We start from the raw sequence: 19,772 nt of genomic DNA on the forward strand, positions 1-19,772 counted from the left end.
GCAGCGTCCACTTCCGCAGCATAGGAGGAGAAGGAAGAGGCTGCTGCTGCTCCAGGAGCCCAAGTTAGAGGCTGCTGTTGCTAGTGTGTTTTGAAAGGGGGGGGGGGAGAGAGAGAATGAATGAGCAGGTCTGTGAGAGTGAGTGAGTGTGTATTTGTGTAGGAAGAAGAGATCTGAGAGTGTATGTAGGTGAGTGGGAGAGAGCTGAGTGCAAGTGAGCATAGGTGTAAAAGTGAGTGGGCATGTGTGTATGGAAGAGGGAGAGACGTGTGTGTGTGTGTTGGTGGGAGAATGGCAGAAGTAAAGGTGTAAATGGACATGTGAGAATGTGAGAGAATGAGCAGTGAAAGTGTGAACATGTAAGTGTTTATGAGAGCAAAATTTGTGAGCATCTGCTCCCACTGTGCAGTTGCCCTCCCCCCACGCTAATGCATGGTAATCTCAGGGTGACTGGAAGTCAAAACGTTCCCAGGTTTGATGATAGCTCCTTTATCTCAATGGAGGATCTACAAGGGAGATTCCACTTTACTATTACTCCCGTCTTTCAATACCTGCAATTTAAGGGCTGCACTATTTCAGAGCCATTTAAAAGTTCCTGTAGCAGAGGGCTTACGGAATTAGAAAAGTTAATATTGCATCCCCCTGGTAATAAAAATCTGATTGCCACCATTTATAGATGTTATTAGATAGGGAATCTTGCAGAAAAAGATCTTGGTTTTAAGATTTTAAAAAAAAAATATATATATATATATATATATAGATATATATATCTATATCTATCTATATCTAAATCTATATATATATCCATCCATCCTTGCCTAAAGATGAACAAAGGGGAGCATGATCCATGTATCTGCTCAGGAGAATGGAGTTAAAATTCATTTTTTAATTGGTGGTATTTTATGCCAGTGAGGCTGTTTAAAATGGGTTGCACGAAAAATCTTCTTGGCTGGAGGGGTTGTGGAGAACGGGGCACTTTTTTTTGCACATTTGCTGGTCTTGTTCCACCATCTCCTTATTCTGATCTGAAATACTTTCTTGGATTTCCTGCAAATGATTCATCAGCATCCTGGACCTTGGATTGTGGGGTTCCCCAAGGCTCCATACTGTCACCAGGACTATTCAACATTTACTTCAAACCACTGGCCCAGCTGATTCACAGTTTTGACATAAAAAAATCTGCATCTATGCAGATGCTCGTCCTACCAAACGGACCCGAACCCCAAAACCGCTTAAATAAGCTAAGCACACGCCTAACAACTATCCACGAATGGACCACAAACAACGAACTCCACCTGAATCCCAACAAAAAACAGAAATTCTCTGGGTGCTAAGCAGACAGATGCTGGATCTGAAAAGCCTCTTCATGAGCTCCTGTTAAAAACACAGGTCAAAGGGGCTCGGAGTCGCAGAGGACTCCGGACTCACCTTGCTTCTGCAAATCCAGGCGACAGCAAAGAGCTGCCACTTTCAACTACCAAATTTGAGAAGTCTGCACCCTCTCGTTGGGGAAACAAATCTACTCACTGTAGTGTGTGCAACAGTAACCACCCGACTGTACAAGGGTCAAAAACTGTAACGGATGAGGCCCGCCACTAACTTCAGAACCATACAAAACTCCACTGCAAAACCGACAGGAAGATGCAAAAGGTACAACCACATTACAACTCCCACAAAAACTACGCCGGTTACAAATACGTACAGAACGAAATTCAAAGCGCTAGCTTTGATGTTTAAAGGTGCTCAGAGCGGAAGGTCCCCATGTATTCTGCGTGAAAAACGAGTGGTACACAAGCCATCCAGACCTCTAAGCTCTTCGCTCGGATCCTCTATGGCAATCCCCTCATCAAAAAAAAAATCAAATTACTGGACCCCTGAAAGAGATCCTTCCCGGGAGCAGCACCTGCTCTCTGGAACTCTCTCTCTCAGAAGAGCTCCAAGAAATACAGAGCGACACCCAGTTCAGAAAGCAGCTAAAGGCCTGGCTCTTCCAGCAGGCTTCTGCTGCCAAACCTGAAACGCAATGACACTACCTGGCATTCTACCTCAAATGCGTTAAATGTATTGCGGAAAACAAACATTACTGCTACAGCAGTTCATTCTCAAGTAAATCCTTAGTATTTTCCCCTATGCTGGCATAGAGTCTTACAGAACACGTAGTCTTAAGGTGCACCTTTAAACTGCCAAGTAAAATATGACTGCTGCTGTTTAACTTGATGCACACATAGTACTGCAAAGCCGAAAATGATCTTTGCTCTGATGCTCCTAATGTATTGTAAACTGCTTTTCAAAAATCAAACAAATAAATCAAACTGATTCACCTCAATGGTGGCTGCAGACGATTCAGTGACCTCCGGAAGTCTCGTCTAAGCCTATTTTTCTAAGATTCCAAGTAAGGCAGGATTTGCACTCTGCTCCCACCCCTTTGGAAGATTGCCATTACTCAGTAGAAGGGGATACGTGGCCTCTGTAAAGCCTGAACCCTTCACCACTTCTAGGCCAGCATCCTGCCAGACCTCCATGGATAGCGGATTTGAATAAAAGGTCTCCTGCATCCCCAGACTGCCAAAAAAAAAAAAAAAAGCCCACAATATTTTATTCCATTACAAATGGACCAGAGCTTCCTGCGTTGCTGCTGGCATCCCCGACAGCTCCTGGGCAACGAACTACAACATCACAGACTAAGTACTGTGATGTAAGGGAAGGAGAAGAAGCCGGCTCCAGAGAGTTTTCAGGGAAGGAGGGAAACGCAACACCCAACCAGTTGTATAAAATGAGCCAAAATAATTCATGTTATGCAGGTCACTCGGACGGGCAAGACCATAGGCGATGCAACGAGTGCTTCGGTTTCAGCGTGGCATTATTAGCAGCCTTCCTTGGCACAAAAGGGCTTGAATCTTCTTCTCCCCGCCACGAAGGTCTGTCATTTTAGAACGATAAAATAGCCTTGAAACAGGAGGGTAAACACTTTCACCGCTCTCAGATCTTTACGGACGGGAGACAATTCTGGCAAATTCAGGACCCACTGCAACCGTCCAGGGCTGAGCTTCGGAAGAACACGTCGTGTCTTCCTGACTTTTGTTCCCCCTTGGAAAGGAGCACAAGAAAGGCAGCAACACACTCCTTTCCACAGCCAGAGGGGAACCTCATAGTGCCCACCATCACTGCAGGCGCCAGCAGATTCAGCAACTTTCAAAAGCTTAGATGTGTTCCGGAAGGTTCTAGAGGTCTCACAGAATCCCGCGTTCTCGTGTCCTCAGTAACAGCCCCCCAAACTGCTTCACAAGTAGCTTAAAAAACAAACAAACACACACCTCAGTTTACAGTGCAGAGCAACAGTTAGTGTAAGAAACACAAGACATTGGGTTTTCACCTCCCCAGATAAGCCCCTTCAGCATTCAAAGACCAGCAGTGGCCTTCGGAGGACCTGCACTGCATGAAAGCAGAGGTACTTTTAGTTTCCAGTGCCTAAATGTCAAGATGCTGGACATCAATCATCTTTCTGCAAATAATTCATAAGTTGCCTTGCTTCCACTCGCGTGATAATCAATGCAAAGGCAATTATATACTTCTTTGAACTCAAACACTTCACGCACACAGCTGGGTTTGGCCTGAAATCTGCTCCCTAGCCATTCTGTTAGAACCAGGTGCCTGGTAAAGCCCAAGAACTGGCTCAGATCAATAAATGCTGTGCAAAAGGGAAGTTGCAATGAGAATAATTAGGATGGAGTACAACAAAGTTTATAAAAGAGCACTGACAGGTAGAGCTTTGTAAGGAAGGCCCATTAAAATAGGCAAAAATAGATCATTTCACTGCCAGAAAGAATGCAGTGCCCACGCCGTGCCAGAGGCTAAGAACAAGGTCACTCTCAGGCTGCCAAGCAGGCCTAGTCTGTGCTAGCTGTCAAGACCTTGCAAAGGGGCCTACGCACTACACTGCATTAACACTAACGTAGGCATCAATGTACATTAAATGCTCGCATTAAAGCCAGCGATGCCAAAATGCAAAGAAATCCTGCACTGACATCGACTCCACCATGGAGATTACCCCGGAGGGTTTAAACTCACCAATGTTTGCCGTTCCAGCAGTCTCAAGACAGTCGTCGCCCTTTCCCGCCACACTAACCCGGAGGACTCGAAGCCCTGCCCACTAACTGACATCACATGGATGCCGGGTTAAAGGCAAGCCAGTGACACCAGAGGCAGCGCACTAAATGGTGCAGATCCCTTCGTACGCTCCTGGTGAGTGATAATTTGGTTCAGGTGTTGATGGTTGAACCTATGTAAGTAATTTTGCTTTGACCAACTTGCTAGTACGGGTGATAGAGATATCATTAGTGGGGGGTCAGTGGGATCAAGAAGATGGATATTATTTAATACCAGTGGTGACCAGTAAAGGTATTTATGGCGATTTAAATCCGTATTACAGAGGTAAACGGACGAAAAAGAACCTCTTGGTTTCAGCCCATTAAGTGTCTGCAAGCCATGCTAATTTCGTCGTGTATGGTTATTTTGCTTATTTTGCATTAATGTGCAAGTGATTAGGGGGAGATTCCAGTATTTTTGGATCTCCTTAATCATGAAAATCCTTCTGTGCTGGGTGTAACGGAAGCTTGGCTTTTAGATTCTGATCAAGTAATTGTGAATCAACTCATGGCATTAGACCAGTGGTCCCCAAACCTGTCCTGGGGGGGCCACCAGCCAGTCGGGTTTTTGGGATATCCACAATGAATATGCAGGAGAGAAAATTTGCATGTTTTGGAGGCAGTGCATGCAAATTTTCTCTCATGCATATTCATTGAGGATATCCCAAAAACCCGACTGGCTGGTGGCCCTCCAGGACAGGTTTGGGGACCACTGCATTAGATTATTCAGCTGTCTCATTGCCTAGACCAGGAAAGAAGGGAGGTGGTTTAATGATAATTTATAAAAAATCATTTGAATTTTCAGTAAAGTTACTATTTGCTCCCCATTTGAGGTACTGATTTTAGGGTCAAAAAATGTAAATAAATATGTGTTTAACTTGTTGTCCACCAGGGCTGTAGAGTTTTAATGTGTCCACTTTAATTGAACTTTTAACTGATCGTCCCGGCTGATCATGAATCAACAAGAGAGTCTTGGGGGATTTCAATCTTCATATCCATAAATTACCGTTGTCTACTCATTGTGAAATGTTCCTTGAAGTATTGGAAGCACTAGGATGGACTCAGATAATTCGAAGTCCAACTCATGCCGCTGGCCATATTCGCAGTCTGCTATTTATGAATCAAAAATGCTTTCAGATAGGAGAAAAGATAGCTTACAAATTCAAGCAGTACCTTGGTCAGACCATTGTTTAATTCTGGTAAAATTGTATGCTGGATTATGTAGGAATTCTGTCAAAGAAAATGTATCACTAGACGGCGCCATCTGGATACTGCCACTTTGAAAGAATGCCTTCCAGAACTTTTAGAGCAGTTGGATTATGATTCAACCGATTTGGTTGTAGAAAACTGGGACAGGATTACCAAGCAAGATCTCTCCCCCCCCCCCCCCCCCATATCTTTCCAAATCCTACGGAACCAAAAGAAGAAAGCCTTTTGATTTCCTTTGGCATTAAGGGAAGAAAAAAAAGTATTAAGGAGGTGCGAGCTTAAATGGCAGAAGAATAAGACACCTGAAACCCAGGTAAGAGAGAAACTCCAGTTTGAGGTATGTAGAAAATCAATTAAAACGGTGGAAAAAGAATTATTATACTAAAGAAAAAAATCCATAATACTGGATTTGACACTAAGGCTTTGTTTCACACTGTAAAGAATCTGACTATGGTTGACAAAGCTCCCCGATAATAGCTTCATGGCAAACAAGGTTTTGCAAAAGGTGGAGAAGATATGTAAGGGTTTTCCAATTTTAAAATTCAGAAGCAATGGCCCCCAATATTATGGTAGTGGCAAGATGGGAGGTTTTGATACTGCTCCTCAAATGGAAGTAAGTAATATAGTGCGGAGATTGAACCCATGCTACTGTCCATTAAGTGCCATAGAGCTTGCTCCGTTGAAAGTATGGTAATGTATGAAGATATAGTCCCTTCCATAACAAAGATCATGACTATCTTTGAGTGAAGGGGCATTTCCATGTCAATTAAAAAAAAACAAAACAAAAAAACAAACTTCTGTTCATCTGATTATAAAAGCTCCTGGGTCAGATCCTGATAGTTCCCTTACAGACCCATTTCATCGTTATGATTTTTAGCAAAAAAAAACAAACAATCATCAAAAAGGTTGTTCATAAACAACTATCTGACTATTTAGGATAATGCTTTCTTAAATCAAAATCAATACGGTTTCAGGAAAAATAATAGGGAGACTCCCCCTCGCTGTTTTAGATACCATCTTTAGAGGTTTTATCTGCAGACAAATATATATATTGGTGCTCCTTGATATATGTCTTTGGTACGCTTGATCATTGGATACTGCTGATGCATCCAGCTGGATTTGGCATGGGTAACACAGTATTTGATTGATTCAGTTCTTTTTTAAACTAATGCAAATGTAAAGCATATTCCAATAATGGGAGATCTGGGTTGATGTAAAAAGGGGAGGACCGCAGGGACCTTCATTTTCGGCTACGCTATTTAAATGTTTATTTGGCCCCACTGGGTAAACTGCTTGAAGGTTTGGGCCTAAAGTTTAAAATCTTTGCAGATGCCACACAGTTCTATTTCCTCACAAAAGCATTATGGTCATCTACATTTCAAGAACTGGAAACTTATTTGCAGGCTATAAGGAACTGGATGTTTTCTAATAGGTTATTATTAAATGTGAATAAAACCAAAATTATTTGCTTGACACGGAAGCCCCTTGAAACTGATTTGCCTGTTTTTAGATTTGATGGAAAGGAGATTCCTATTCTTCATTACTGATGGTGATTTGGGAGTCTGCTTTTGTGTAAACTCTTTTTATTGAAACATAGAATATATATATAATAAAGGGGACTATAGGCAGTACAGTGCAAGAGCCATCCTTAACAAAACAAACAATATCACAATCATATGCTGTGATACAGATCACAACACGAACAAGAGAGCCTAAATAGATTCCCCCACCTCCCTCCTACTGTTCGCACAGGGAAAAAGAGAAAAACAATAGGATCAGCAAAAATCATCCCCTTCGCCCAATCGTAGACGTAACAGAGATAGAAAAGTTGATTTTCTGTAGATAATTATGTACTCTGGATATCTTTGGGTAAACTGTAGAAACGCCCCCCAAACTCCCAGGTCTGAGCAGCCAAGATTTGTACTCTAAAGTGAGCAGGTCTCCCATCTCAACATGCCATAAGGCTTCTGTAGGTGCTAGGTTTGAAAGCCAGCTCTTCAAAATGCATTCCTTTGCCTACAGCCAAACCTTTATTTAAAAAACACTCTTGCCCTTGGTTGTTACATCACTCTGTTAGATCCACTCCCAGTGAACACATATCACCTCTTACCGGGAGAGATATATGTAGCAGAGTCGACATATGTTGTACAGTTTTTCCCCTCAATACTCATGAACATCCCCAAAAGGAATGATAAAATGTGGTGTACAAATTTGGACACTTTAAACAATTTGGAGAATCTGCAATACCCATTGTAAAAGCTCTCGTTGGAGACAGCACTTTTCTATGGATTAATCTCAAATGCTGATCCCTCAAAGAGGCCGGCATAATGTCTTTATACATTTCCATAAAATCCTCACTTATTTCAACTACATCTAGAGTTACTCCCACAACAGTTTCCCACTTTGCCGTTATATCAGTCATTGTTGTGCGTATCACCTGAATTAATAGGAACTTATATATAAAAGATAATTTATACTTTTTTGGATACATAGTAATTTTTGAAAAGCGTTATATGTAAAATCTGTCGCCGTAGCTGGTGTTACTGAAACTATGTAACTGCGCAGTTGTATATAAGCTAAGAAATCTGGCTTCTGAAGTCCCAGTGATTCCTGGCATTTATTAAAACTATGCATCCCTCCTGTTTGAGCATTTATAAAAAAAAACTCAGTGTATCCATGTTCCATAGCCTTAACTGCTGGAAACAGCAGCTCTACCACCCTGGTTGAAAATTTGGGTTACCACCAATAGGCAACCACAGGGAAATTTCCCAAGGCAACCGTAAATGTTGTCTAACACATTTTCAGACCTGTTGGGAGTGCTGCTTGACAGCAAGCAAACTATCGGGCCGATACAGTAAAGTCTGCGGGAGCACGGGCGAACGGCCACGTGCCGGTGCGCGCGATTCAGTATTTATTTATAACTTTTTATATACCGGCATTCGTAAAAAACATCATGTCGGTTTACAGACAACTGAGAAAGGAAGTTACAATGATAGGTGGAGGAAGGATAGATAGTTAAAAGGTAAATTAACTTTACTGTAGCGCCAACGGGCGCCACAGTTATTAAATGAGATTACATATGGTTAACCAAATTAGACAAAATTAGATAAAATTAGACATAATTAATTATATACAAGAGGAGACAGTGTGGGGGATAGGACGGGGGTAGATCCGGGTAAAAGGAGGCGCTAGGGACACTAGTGCATCCCTAGCGCCTCCTTTTTGACAGGAGTGGCAGCTGTCAGCGGGCTTGACACCTGACACTCAATTTTGCCGGCGTCAGTTCTCGACAGCCACGGGCTCGGAAACCGGACGCCAGCAAAATTGACAGTCGCGGGCCGAATTCAAAAAAAATTTTTTTTTTTTTTTTTTACTCTTCGGAACCTCCGACTTAATATCGCTATGATATTAAGTCGGAGGGTGCACAGAAAAGCAGTTTTTACTGCTTTTCTGTGCACTTTCCCGGTGCTGGAAGAAATTAGTGCTAACCTTTGATTCGGCGCTAATTTCTGAAAGTAAAATGTGCAGCTTGGCTGCACATTTTACTTTCTGTATCCCGTGCGCATACCTAATAGGGCCATCAGCATGCATTTGCATGTTGAGGGCGCTATTAGGTGCCGCGGGTTGGACGCGCGTTTTCCTCCCCTTACTGAATAAGAGGTAAGGGAAAACGCGCGTCCAATAGCAGGCTAACAGTGCGCTCCGTCGGAAACTACATGTCAAGAATTTGGTTAAGTCTGGATACTATAAATGACGGGTGTTGAGACAATTGAAGCCTTTTTTTTTTTTTTTTAACCGGATGACTTCAGACAAGCGTTGCAAAAGTTAATATTCTCAGGAATTGATTATTGCAACTCACTGCTATTGGGAATGCCTGTGAAAACTATAAGGCCCCCTACAAATACTGAAAATCTCCGCTGCAAGAATCTTGGCTGGGATTGAGAAGTCCGATCATTTTGCACCTGTAATTTATAATTCACGTTGGCTTCCAGCTGAAGTGAGAATCCAGTGTAAAATACTTGTGATAACATTTAAAATTTTGCATAGAACGGAGTTAGGAGGGTTTGGCCTGGGTCATAATGCTTATGTTCCCCAACATAGTCCAAGATCATCGAGACGAGGTCCATTATCTATTCTGTCCATAAAAGAAGCCCATCTGAATGAAGTCCATAACCACGCGTTGTCCATTACTGGTCCAATACTATGGAACGCATTACCGAACCAATAGCAATTGTTGGATAATGAAAAGAACGTCAGGAAGGAGTTAAACACTTGGCTGTACATAAAATTCTTACAGAAATAAAAAGATAGGAACAGATCTATATACTGGTGTATTCTGATTGTATTATCCTGTAATAGTATTTATTAAAGGTGAGGTTTTTATGTTTTGTATTTTATAACTTGTTTTTGATTTTGTTTTAATTGTGAATGTAAATATAGTGTGAGTCGCCGCAATCTCTGAAGTATACAACCAACAAATGTTTATAACTAAATAAAACAAACTTTAAGGCATTTTAACAAGCTCACATCAACATGGGTTTTTTTTTTACCTTAATACAGATTTTTGCACTGACATTTAAATGAGATGATTAATACGTAAAATACCAGGCTAATCAGCTCATTTAAATTTAAGGCAGAGCCCATTAAAGTGGTGTAGTTAAAGATTTTGTATTTAACACACGCTGTAATGCACGTTTTTTTTTACTCGCGATAGTGCCATGCTTTAACAAAATTACCATCTAAAGCAGCGTCTATCAAAGTTTTCAAGCACAAAGAACACCTACATTAAAAAAAAAAAAAAAAATGGTGTGTGGCAGACCAACTTGAGCAGACAAGAAGAGGACTTGCACGGTCAAAATAAGAGCTAGGAACGCACTGGAAAACCCCAGCAGTCTCTCTTCCAAATCTTAAAACAAAGGGACCGAGGGAGTGAGACCCGCATGGACCTGTCACACTAGACCAGCTCCCGCTATGTACCAGTGCAGGAGAAGTAGGGTCCTTCGTTTTCAGTTTAAACCAATTGTCACCCACAAATTCCTGGATTTATTTATTTTTTTTTTTTTACAAAAGGTGACAGTTGGTTTAACCCGATTTTCGCCCTAATTTTAGGAGGATTAAAGAGCAGCTCCGGAGCTGCAGCGCCTCCAAGCCTCCCGCCACTGCTGAAAGCCAGCGAGAGCCGCAGCACCTGCAACACTGCAAGTCCAACCTCCCACCGGTAAAAGTGCTGCCGATGCCGCGTTTCAAATCCCGACTCCTATTTCACCCTAACTAACTAAAGTGCCTGCTGTCCAGTGTCGCCAGTTCAGCATCTGAAGCAGGCCCTGCCCACCAGAAGCGCTTCCCGGCAGGCTGCCTGGCCCCTAACAAAAGCAGACGTGGGAGCCTCAGCAAGCAATGCTGCCGAAGGAGAGAGGAGAAGCCTGGAACCACCACCTGTAAGGATAAATGTTGTTGCAATGGGGGGGGGGGGGGGGGGGGAGAGAAAGGGACTGCTAGGCAGGGGATGGGAGTAGAGGTAAGGATGCTGCTGAGTGGGAGAACCTGATTAATATTGTTTTAGTGTCCTGGCTTCCGTGCACCAAAATACACTTTTTTTTTTTTATAAATATCAAAGTTTGGGTTTGTTTGTTTTTTTTAAACAGTGCTTTTCTCCTGTTTTGGTTCTTGCCTTAATAAACAATGATAAATTCCCAGGAAAATTAAAAAAAAGAAAATGGAAGTCCCTAAGGATAAAGGAGAAGTTGGTAACCGGCTCAGTTATCTTGGCTGTCACATGAGGCTGCCAGAGCTCTTTCACCCCGGACGCTCACAGTGAGTCACATCCAGTGCTTGCTTCACGCCCTCCCCATCTCACTCAGCCTGAGGAAAAGACAGAGGCTGGAAGCACTCAGAGGAGGTTCAGGACAAGGAAGGGGTGGGCATGCAAGAAGCGAGGCCCAGCTAGCCATGCCCTGCACGCTGCCCATTAATTCCCAGGCTCCAAGCTCATGCTGTAGCTGAGAAGAGGAAGCGTGCACGGTTATAAAACACGCTCACAGACATGTTTAAGTGCCACCTCTTGTGGGGGGGTGATGTGCTGGGAACGGAGCTCAGGTGAGGTCCTGGATCTGCCACAAGCAGTGGTGACTTTTCTATGGCACACCTGAACAGCTCTGGTGGCAACGCTGGTTGGGGAACACTGCTCTAGTCACAGTATGTGAGAAATGCACAAGATTTCAAGAATTTTGGTAAACAGTCCCCATAGACAGTTGCTCTGAGAAAGAGAGTTTAGCACTGATAAACACATTCATTCATACAGCACTTTTCATTCAAAATACATCTCTGTGTGCAGACCTGATGGACGTATGAGCAGAGTAAGCAATTGCTTTTGGCCCCAGACTCACGTTATTAGTATTATTTTCCCCACGGATATCAGTTCCTTCCTCCTCACTCCCCCACTAAGGGGGTCATTTTCAAACGCTGGGGGAGGAGTTGGACTTGGTGGCATCTTCGCTGGCAGCGATAAGGTTAGTAACATTATCATCGCCAGTAGTGCGCCCAATAGCGCCACCTTTCACGGTGGCGCTATTGGGTGCGAAAGCCGGCAGCGAAAACATCACGGTGGTGCGAAGGCTGCCGGCTTTCACAGGCCTGCCTCCCCTTCGCCCCCCCATTTTCGGTGGATTAACCATTCTGCGATAGAATGGTGAATCCAGGCCTTAGACTGTAATTTTCAAAAGGGTGCACATATACGCGGCAATTTTATATCCCGAGCGCATGTTATAAAATAGTCCTGGTGCATGCATGTGTGCTCCTAAGGGAAAGGAAAGGTGACAGTGCAGATCACACAAAGCACATACTATGGTTCTCCTACTTCTAGACTCCAGTGTTTCCCAACCCTCTCCTGAAGGCACATCTAAACAGTCAGGTTTTCAGGCTATCCCTTAGGAATATGCAAGAAATAGATTTGCATAGCCCGAGTCTCTAATGTATGCAAATCTCTCTCATGCACATTCATTGCGGCAATCCTGAAAACCTGACTGGTTAGGTGCACCTGCAGGAGAGGACTGGGAAACACTGTCTAGTCCCATGATCTAAACATCTGGCCATTCCTTGCTGTCCCCAGATAAGCAAATGTTTCTGTGTACCCAGGTCTAGCTGAACTGTGCTTGAATTTCAGCTTCTTTACAAAGAGCTGGAAAAATCCAGGTGCCTAAAAGTTAAAACCCCGGTGCTTGGGACTGGGTCCAGGAAAGCAATGCAGTCAGTCAGTGACCGGGCAGGAGCAGGGCCAGTGAAACCCACTGTCAAGTCAGGCAATTGTGGCGGTACAGAGGGAGCAGTGGCCAGAGTGTGAGAAGAGAGGCCATGGGGCCACCGGTAGCCAAAAGAAGAGAGTCTGCAAGCCTGTCAGTGGATCCCAACCTGCCAGCAGCAAAAAAAAAGAAGAGAGGCTGTGGGGCATCCAGCAGCCCTAAACTGCTGGCAGCCAAAGAAGAACAGAGGCTGCACGGACTCTGGCAGAGCCCAGCCGCCGGCAGCTGATAAGAATAAGAGAGGCCACAGGACCACCAGCAAAACCCAACCCATCAGTGACTGAAGAAGAAGAGAAGCCATGGCCAGTAAAAAAAACTGGAAGGGCCCACTAGTGAACTCAAATGCCCACTTGTAGAGGAGAAGCCCTGCAGGTGCTAAAGGAGAAGCCTCGGGGCCACCGGCAGATCCCAACTCACCAGTGGCCAAAGAAAGTTAGGTCCATCCTGCCAAGCTCAAGCCACCCACAGCCAAAACAGAGGAGAGACCAGTGTGTGTGTGTATATATATATGTATATGAGAGAGGAAAATGTTTATGCACTCATCTTCCTCCACTAATCCACGACAATCTCAGGGTGACTGGAAATCAAGTTCTCATGTATGGAAAGTGGGGATTTTTTTATCCTTATTAGTTTTAAATATTGTGTGTTAATTGATGTATCTGCTGTTTTGAAATATTGTACTGGTGTTTGGTAAATTTTTAAAAATGTGTATATGTTTTTAATTATTGGATATTATTCTATTTGTCAGCTGTTTTTAAATATTTATTCTCTTTATTAGAATGATTTTACTATTATAATCTATATATTTGATTTTATTGTTTTTTGTGTGAGGCATGTTAAACTAATGTTACTGTCTTTCTATTGTTGCACTGCATACAGAGTTTGGCTTGTTGAGGTTCCCAGTTCAGTTTTTACCTGCATATTTTAATTTATTCTTTATGGTGTCTTTATTCTGTATTTGGTAAGAGACTGAGTTCTGCCTGTGTGAGCGAGGTGAGATATTCTGCTAGCATTTAGATTCTGAGTAGGGATCTGTAGCAGCTTGACTTGTTTTGATGATAATATTTATTTTGATAAACCAATTTTCATAAAAACTTAAAATAGTGTACAATTAAACATGCAATCATATAAAAGCATACAATTATATAATAATGACCAATAAAATCATAATAAAAATATAATGATATTGAAATAACAAAATATAAAATCACAGTAAATATCAGAAAAATCTTCACATCATTCCTCTCATTTAATACACCAATACACCTTGGTGTTTTAGGGCCTGTTGTAATTTTTGCAGTGTTGCCTTTTCGTCAGTAGGTTTGTTGCTGTTTGAATACTGGCAGTTAGTGCTGTTTTGGTATGGGTGGTTTACTAAATTGTAATTATAATTCCATTTAGTCACCCAACATACATTACACAATAGACTTAATTCCACATGGGTTTCAATTGCTTTATTTAATTTTATTTTTTTTGCAGAGTTTTCTGGTTTGACACTACATCAGTGCATATAAATATAATACGATATAAGTGATATTTTTACCTCAGAAGACTCTGTAGTTTGAATGCCACTTTTCCTGTAAAATCTGTTATTATAAATGGCTAATTTTTAATTGTGTGTGGTGGGGTTGGGAGGGAAAAGGCAGCACAAGGCCGTAGGCTCACCTAGGGTACCCAAGGCTCTTGCACCAGCCCTGGTGTAAAATATCCTGGACCCAGTCCAAGGTTCTAACTGGGATGCGTTTCCCACACAGAACTCACATTGTTTGGGGGAGTTTATCACTTTTTCTTCTTTTTTGCTTAATAGTTTATACTTTGATAACAGCTGGATTTCGTGACTGGTTTGAATTTTTCTGATGCAAATTAATTCCCTCCTATGAAGGGCATACTCACCATCCCTGAGGCTTTGCACTGGGGTTCCAATTTTAGAGGTTTCAAAATTCAAAGAATGTGCTTTTATGTATATTTTCAGAGTAGATTGCTACAGTTTTCCATGGGACAGTCCACCAGATAACCACCCCCTCCCTCCCTGCAAATGAACTACTTGCCCACTGTTCACACTACAGGGGAGAAGTGTGTCAGATGTGCCTCCCGTTATGGTCACCTTACCACACATATATATGATATTCAGGGAGGTGGAGAGAGAGAGGAGACGTGAAAGAGAAACGATGGAGGTTACCTGGAGGTGAGGACACTGTCCCAGCCTTGTTGGAGCCTAATCCGGTATTGCCTACTAACGTCATCGGAGCGACGCCGTAGAGGTCTATAAGATCGGTCCATTTGTGGCGCACAGTTGCCGCTGGCACACTGCCTAAGCTGCGCGCTCCAAAGGGGCACGCAGCTTTGTTTGAAATTATTGGACTCTGGATTATGTTTTCCTCTCTTTCCCTTGGCATTATCACCTTCTCGCTCAAGCTCTTTGAAACCTCCAATTTTATCTAAGATCCAAGTATCTTATGAGAATTGTCTGGCCCAATTTAAAAGCTTTTTCTTCAATATTATGCCTCATTCGGTGCGAAAGAGACGGTGGGCCCTGTAACTGTCCCTGGAACCCACATAACGGGTTCGATGGATTCTCACATACAGCGATTATCTAGATCGGATGAGGCGCAGGACGTGGGAGGGACCGAGGGAACCATCACGACCTGCCCGCCAGACCTATCAATATCTTTATCCCCGATCTATCGGGAACCTGCAGCCAATCCGGCAGCCTCCAGAGCCAAGGGTGTCATGGGGGCAAGCCCTCCTGCGGAAGTCGCAGGTAAAGAGTCTTGCCCGGCAGGGCCAGAGACCTTTGGAGAGTCTGGAGGAGAAATCCGGATAGGCTCCTCCAGGGGTCGGGCTGACTCACTGGAAATAGAAGGTGGAGAAGATCAACTGAATCAAGCTACGGTGGAAGGAACATCTTATCTTGTTAAAATACCAGCCCCACATCTGGTAAGACCAAATATAATTACTTTGGACGAGATTTGGGAAGCAATTGCAAGTTTAAATAAATCTTTTGCCTCTCAATTGAATCCAATAGTGGAAAAAGTGAATATTATACAAGATAGAGTGTCTAATATAGAAGAATTTAAGGTTAAAGCATTAAAAGATACTGAGAAAATTAGAAAAGATGTGGATAATTGGAAATTGGTGCAGGATACATTAGTGAAAGAAAAATCAACAACTACAGATTAAAATGGAAAATTTAGAAAATGCAAACAGAAAGAGGAATCTTCGTTTGATTAATTTTCCGAAATTGCCACATGTGTTACCAAAAGAAATGTTTAAAAGATATATGTTGGAAATATTTAAAATTACAGAATCAGCTATACCACCGTTAGCAAAGGCATATTATATCCCATTATATAAGAAACAGGAAAATGTAATAACACAAGATGGTGCACAAGTAATGGATTACAATATACTCGGCTAGAGTAGCTGCTTAATTTTGTTATGAATGGTGTTGATCTGAAAAGATTATTAATTATTGTATAATTTTCTATTCTAACTTGGATCCTTGTTTGTGGACTATATGAGGAAGGAGGAATGAATATTTTTCTGTACTTGAAAGAACTTGGTGTTTAACTTTCTGTATTCCACTTGTTCTAATCGAGATGTATTCTTGTAAAGGTTTGTGTTAAAATGATAAATAATAAATAAAAATAAATAAATGATATTCAGACCCAACAAGTCATTGGTAGGAGAACAAGAGAAGCCCATGAATGGTGCCATTAAAATCCACGGGGACTTTAGCCGGGAGAGGAAGCACAGTCCTTGGTCGCACAGGGCAGCAAAATAGGTAACACCAGCCCTGGGGCAGTAGAGAAGATGCCCTGAATAGGGCAGGACAGGAGCTGCTTTCAGCAAGCAGGGGGATGAGCCCAGACCCTGCTTCTCAGCTCTAGGTTTTCTTAGTCAGCATCACTTGGAGCTGGAGTAGTTGGGTCACCGCCTTGGTCCCTTCGGACACCCGAGAATTTGGCCAGTTCTCTGGGCAGCAGCTGGCGCATGGAAGCCAAGAGAGCAGCAGCAGCTGCTGCTGCCACGGGGGCTGTCCCCAGCTGCCAAAGAGGAGAGGCTGACGGGGATAGGAGGAAAGCGAGAGAAAGGTTGGAAGAAAAAAAAAAAAACAAACATATAAAAAGCTTAAAAATCATTTTAAAAAAGGTCAAAATTTACAAACACAAAATTATAAAGAATTTTTTTTTGCCCCAGTTCCTAGAAACGTTTCCAAAGTCATCTCCACCCTTATATATGTATACACAGAGGAAAAAAAAAGAGAAAGCCAGGAAGGAGTCTGAATTTCAAGCTGCAGTTCAACTCATGAATACCCCAAACAATAACTTTACTTCTAGTAACCTATTAATAGAAACCTAAAATTAGCACACTCTCTCAGTCCTGAGGAGGTCCCTAGGCACTGAAGGCTGAATGCATAATTAATAGATTTCATCCAGAACGAAACCTAGGAGATTTTGCACATAGCAAAATGACTGCAGAATCCCTCCACGATCTTGAATACTACGGGATGGAATTCTCTCACCCTTGTAGAAGACTCTGGCCAACAGCCGCTCTAGAAAAGCAGGTATTACAGAACCCAGGACACACTTTGAGAAGCCTGGCCACTGGCTGGATCAGCTTACAAATTCAAGCAGCAGGAAGCAAAGTTAGTGGTGTGGTGGTGTGCATTCAATGCTAGGCTGGGGGAGGGGGGAGCGGAGAAGTGAGAAAGATCACTTTTAAGGCATGCCAGAAAATGGGGCACCCCACGCTCATAATGGGCATTCAAACGTCTCAGAAAGTTTGACACGGGGCTCCAAAATCAATAAAGGGCTATAAGGTCTTGTCTGAGCTGGGGCTGATTTCATTATGAGAGAAACTGACTGGGATCGAACAGCACTGTACAAATATGGCAGTGGATTTTTCTACCCGGGAAGCAGAAACACAACTAAAGGGGCATCTTCTGATCTTAAAAGGAGAAACACATTTCACCAAGTCCTTGGAAAGAGAGTTTTTAAGTCACCTTCCTGAGCATCTTGCCAAAGAACAGGGTCATGGCTACAGCAGCAAGGGCGAGATTTATAGACTGGGCAAAAGACAGAAAGACATTCTCCCCCCCACCCCCCAAAAAAACCAAACAAACCCAACTATCAGTATTCTGCATGCACAGTTAATTTCACAGGTCTATGCTATCTCATGCAAGTCTCACAATCCTGCAAAGAAAAACTGCACAGACAATACCATCCCCCAAAATGACACAGAAGTTTTTATTACCAAAAAAAAAAGTCAGTGGTTATGCAGATGTAAGACTCAAAGAGAAAGTGCTGATCCAGCGAGTTGGATTACCCATCACATATGTGCTCAGGAAGGAATACTTTCCCATGGCAGCCAAAGCTGCAGCACACCTGCATGCCTATTTCAGGATTACCAACCTGCGAGAATTTTTAAGTAAAAAAAAAAAGACTAAACACGATGCTTCTTTTTCAAGCAACCCACCCGGGTAGCCGTCTTACCTCAGCAGGCAGGGAAGAAGGCCATGGCACTTCCTTGATCCCGTTGGCCCTCTCCTGACTAAACACTGTTAGGACATAAAAGAGCTTTGCTCTTATCACTGGATTAATGCCCTGCCTGTGTTTATTCTGGACCTGCTGGCGAGGCCTCCCTAAACATCATTTCTTTGTCTTCCTATATGTTCTTCCATACAAACCTGGCGCAGCTTTTCTTAGAGATACACCCCCGTTCTCTTTTCTGTGCCCAGGCCAAAGTTGGCACTTCGCGGAGCAGCGCCCTGTTTTACCTTTATTAATAACTATTAATGATTCTCTTAAAACTGCCAACTACGTTTCTTTACCAGTACTGCGACTATTCAGCCAAACTGTCAAAATTATTAAAAAATAAAATAAAACAAATACATCACTGCCCCAGGGAAAAGCAAGTAGAGAAGTTCCACACAGAACAATTATTCTGTATATCAGGCACTTTTCATTTCAGTTTTGAACTCTAGTTCTTCGCCTAGTTTCACCCTAGAGGTGGCTGCACAATTAAGAGCCTGGGGCCGTGCTTTAAACCTCCTGATAAAGATCGATTTACCAGGAACAACCTAAATCAAACGATATTAAAGTTATCCAATATCTATTTAAAAAACAAAAACAAAACAACAACAACAAAAAAGCCTCGGCCACGAAAAGAGAAGGCATTTGTAGCTGCACCACCACAATTCCGACGCCAAGTTAGGGTAAGTAAAAGTGCTGATCATGCAGTTACTTTCCAGCAATCGCTTTCATGTTAAATCAGCAGCAGAGCACCGCCTCTCTCCCCCCCCTTCCAGAAACGTAGCAGAGGAACCTGAAGTTCTTTAACCGCGATTGTATCCCCAACTAAAACGCCTTTTAAACCTTCCCTAAAACACAGACGCTTTAAGGCTGAACAAAACACTTCCCCAGCCCCCCACCGCCTCTTAAGCCAGCAGCACCCTCAGACGTCACTTTTTCCAGATGCGAGCATTACTTTCCTTCCCCCGCAATCCAAGTCTTTGCTTGAAAAGTCAGCCCAGAGGAACTGCAGATTCACAAGCGGGACACATCTGCAACTTGCACACATTTTTTTTTTTCTCTTTGTTTTTGGTTTTTCTGGCTGCAGAACACCCTGAGCAAACTAGTGCGGGCTCTTGCCGCTCACTTACCGCTGCTGACACGCAACCCGCGCTCCGGAACAAAACCGATCGCGGATCAGGACGGGGAGTACCGAGAGCCAGCCCCCGCCGGGCGCCTCCTGCCCGCTCGCCAGCTGCGACCGAGGCGCTCCAGCCAACCACCCCAGCCCGGAGCCCCGGCTGCTGCAGCTCCCCGCCTCCTCTGCTCGCTCGCCCCGCCCACTTCGGGGCTGGACTCCTCCCATCGCCCCGAGAGGAGGAGCTTCCGCGCGAGGCGAGGGGCTGTGATTGTGAAGCCCCTCTATTCCCGCCCCTACCCCGTGAAGGAAAAGTATTGCGAAAATAAGTGGGGGAGGTGTTCACGATTATATTTGGGGGGAAGGGGAGGGAGCTTTTTAAACCCGAGTTTTTTAATAAAGCAGGGCAGGAGCGCTGCACCACCGACCCCCGACCCCCTACTTCTTAGCAACCACTGCTGCTGCCGGT

The 19,772-nt window shown here is 43.3% G+C and overlaps 1 protein-coding gene across 3 annotated transcripts in view; it reads right to left on the minus strand.

Annotated features, from left to right (window-relative positions):
* Positions 1-19,451, minus strand: part of LZTS2 (leucine zipper tumor suppressor 2) — a 316,325-nt gene extending 296,874 nt beyond the window's left edge. For all 3 annotated transcript variants that reach the window (XM_029610253.1, XM_029610249.1, XM_029610251.1), the window contains exon 1: positions 19,317-19,451. The gene's annotated coding sequence lies outside the window, so the exon portion shown is untranslated. The remainder of the gene's footprint in view (positions 1-19,316) is intronic.
* Positions 19,452-19,772: the final 321 nt, after the last annotated feature.

The sequence above is a fragment of the Rhinatrema bivittatum genome, chromosome 7 (genome assembly GCF_901001135.1).
Source record: "Rhinatrema bivittatum chromosome 7, aRhiBiv1.1, whole genome shotgun sequence".
Taxonomy (NCBI): Eukaryota; Metazoa; Chordata; class Amphibia; order Gymnophiona; family Rhinatrematidae; genus Rhinatrema; species Rhinatrema bivittatum.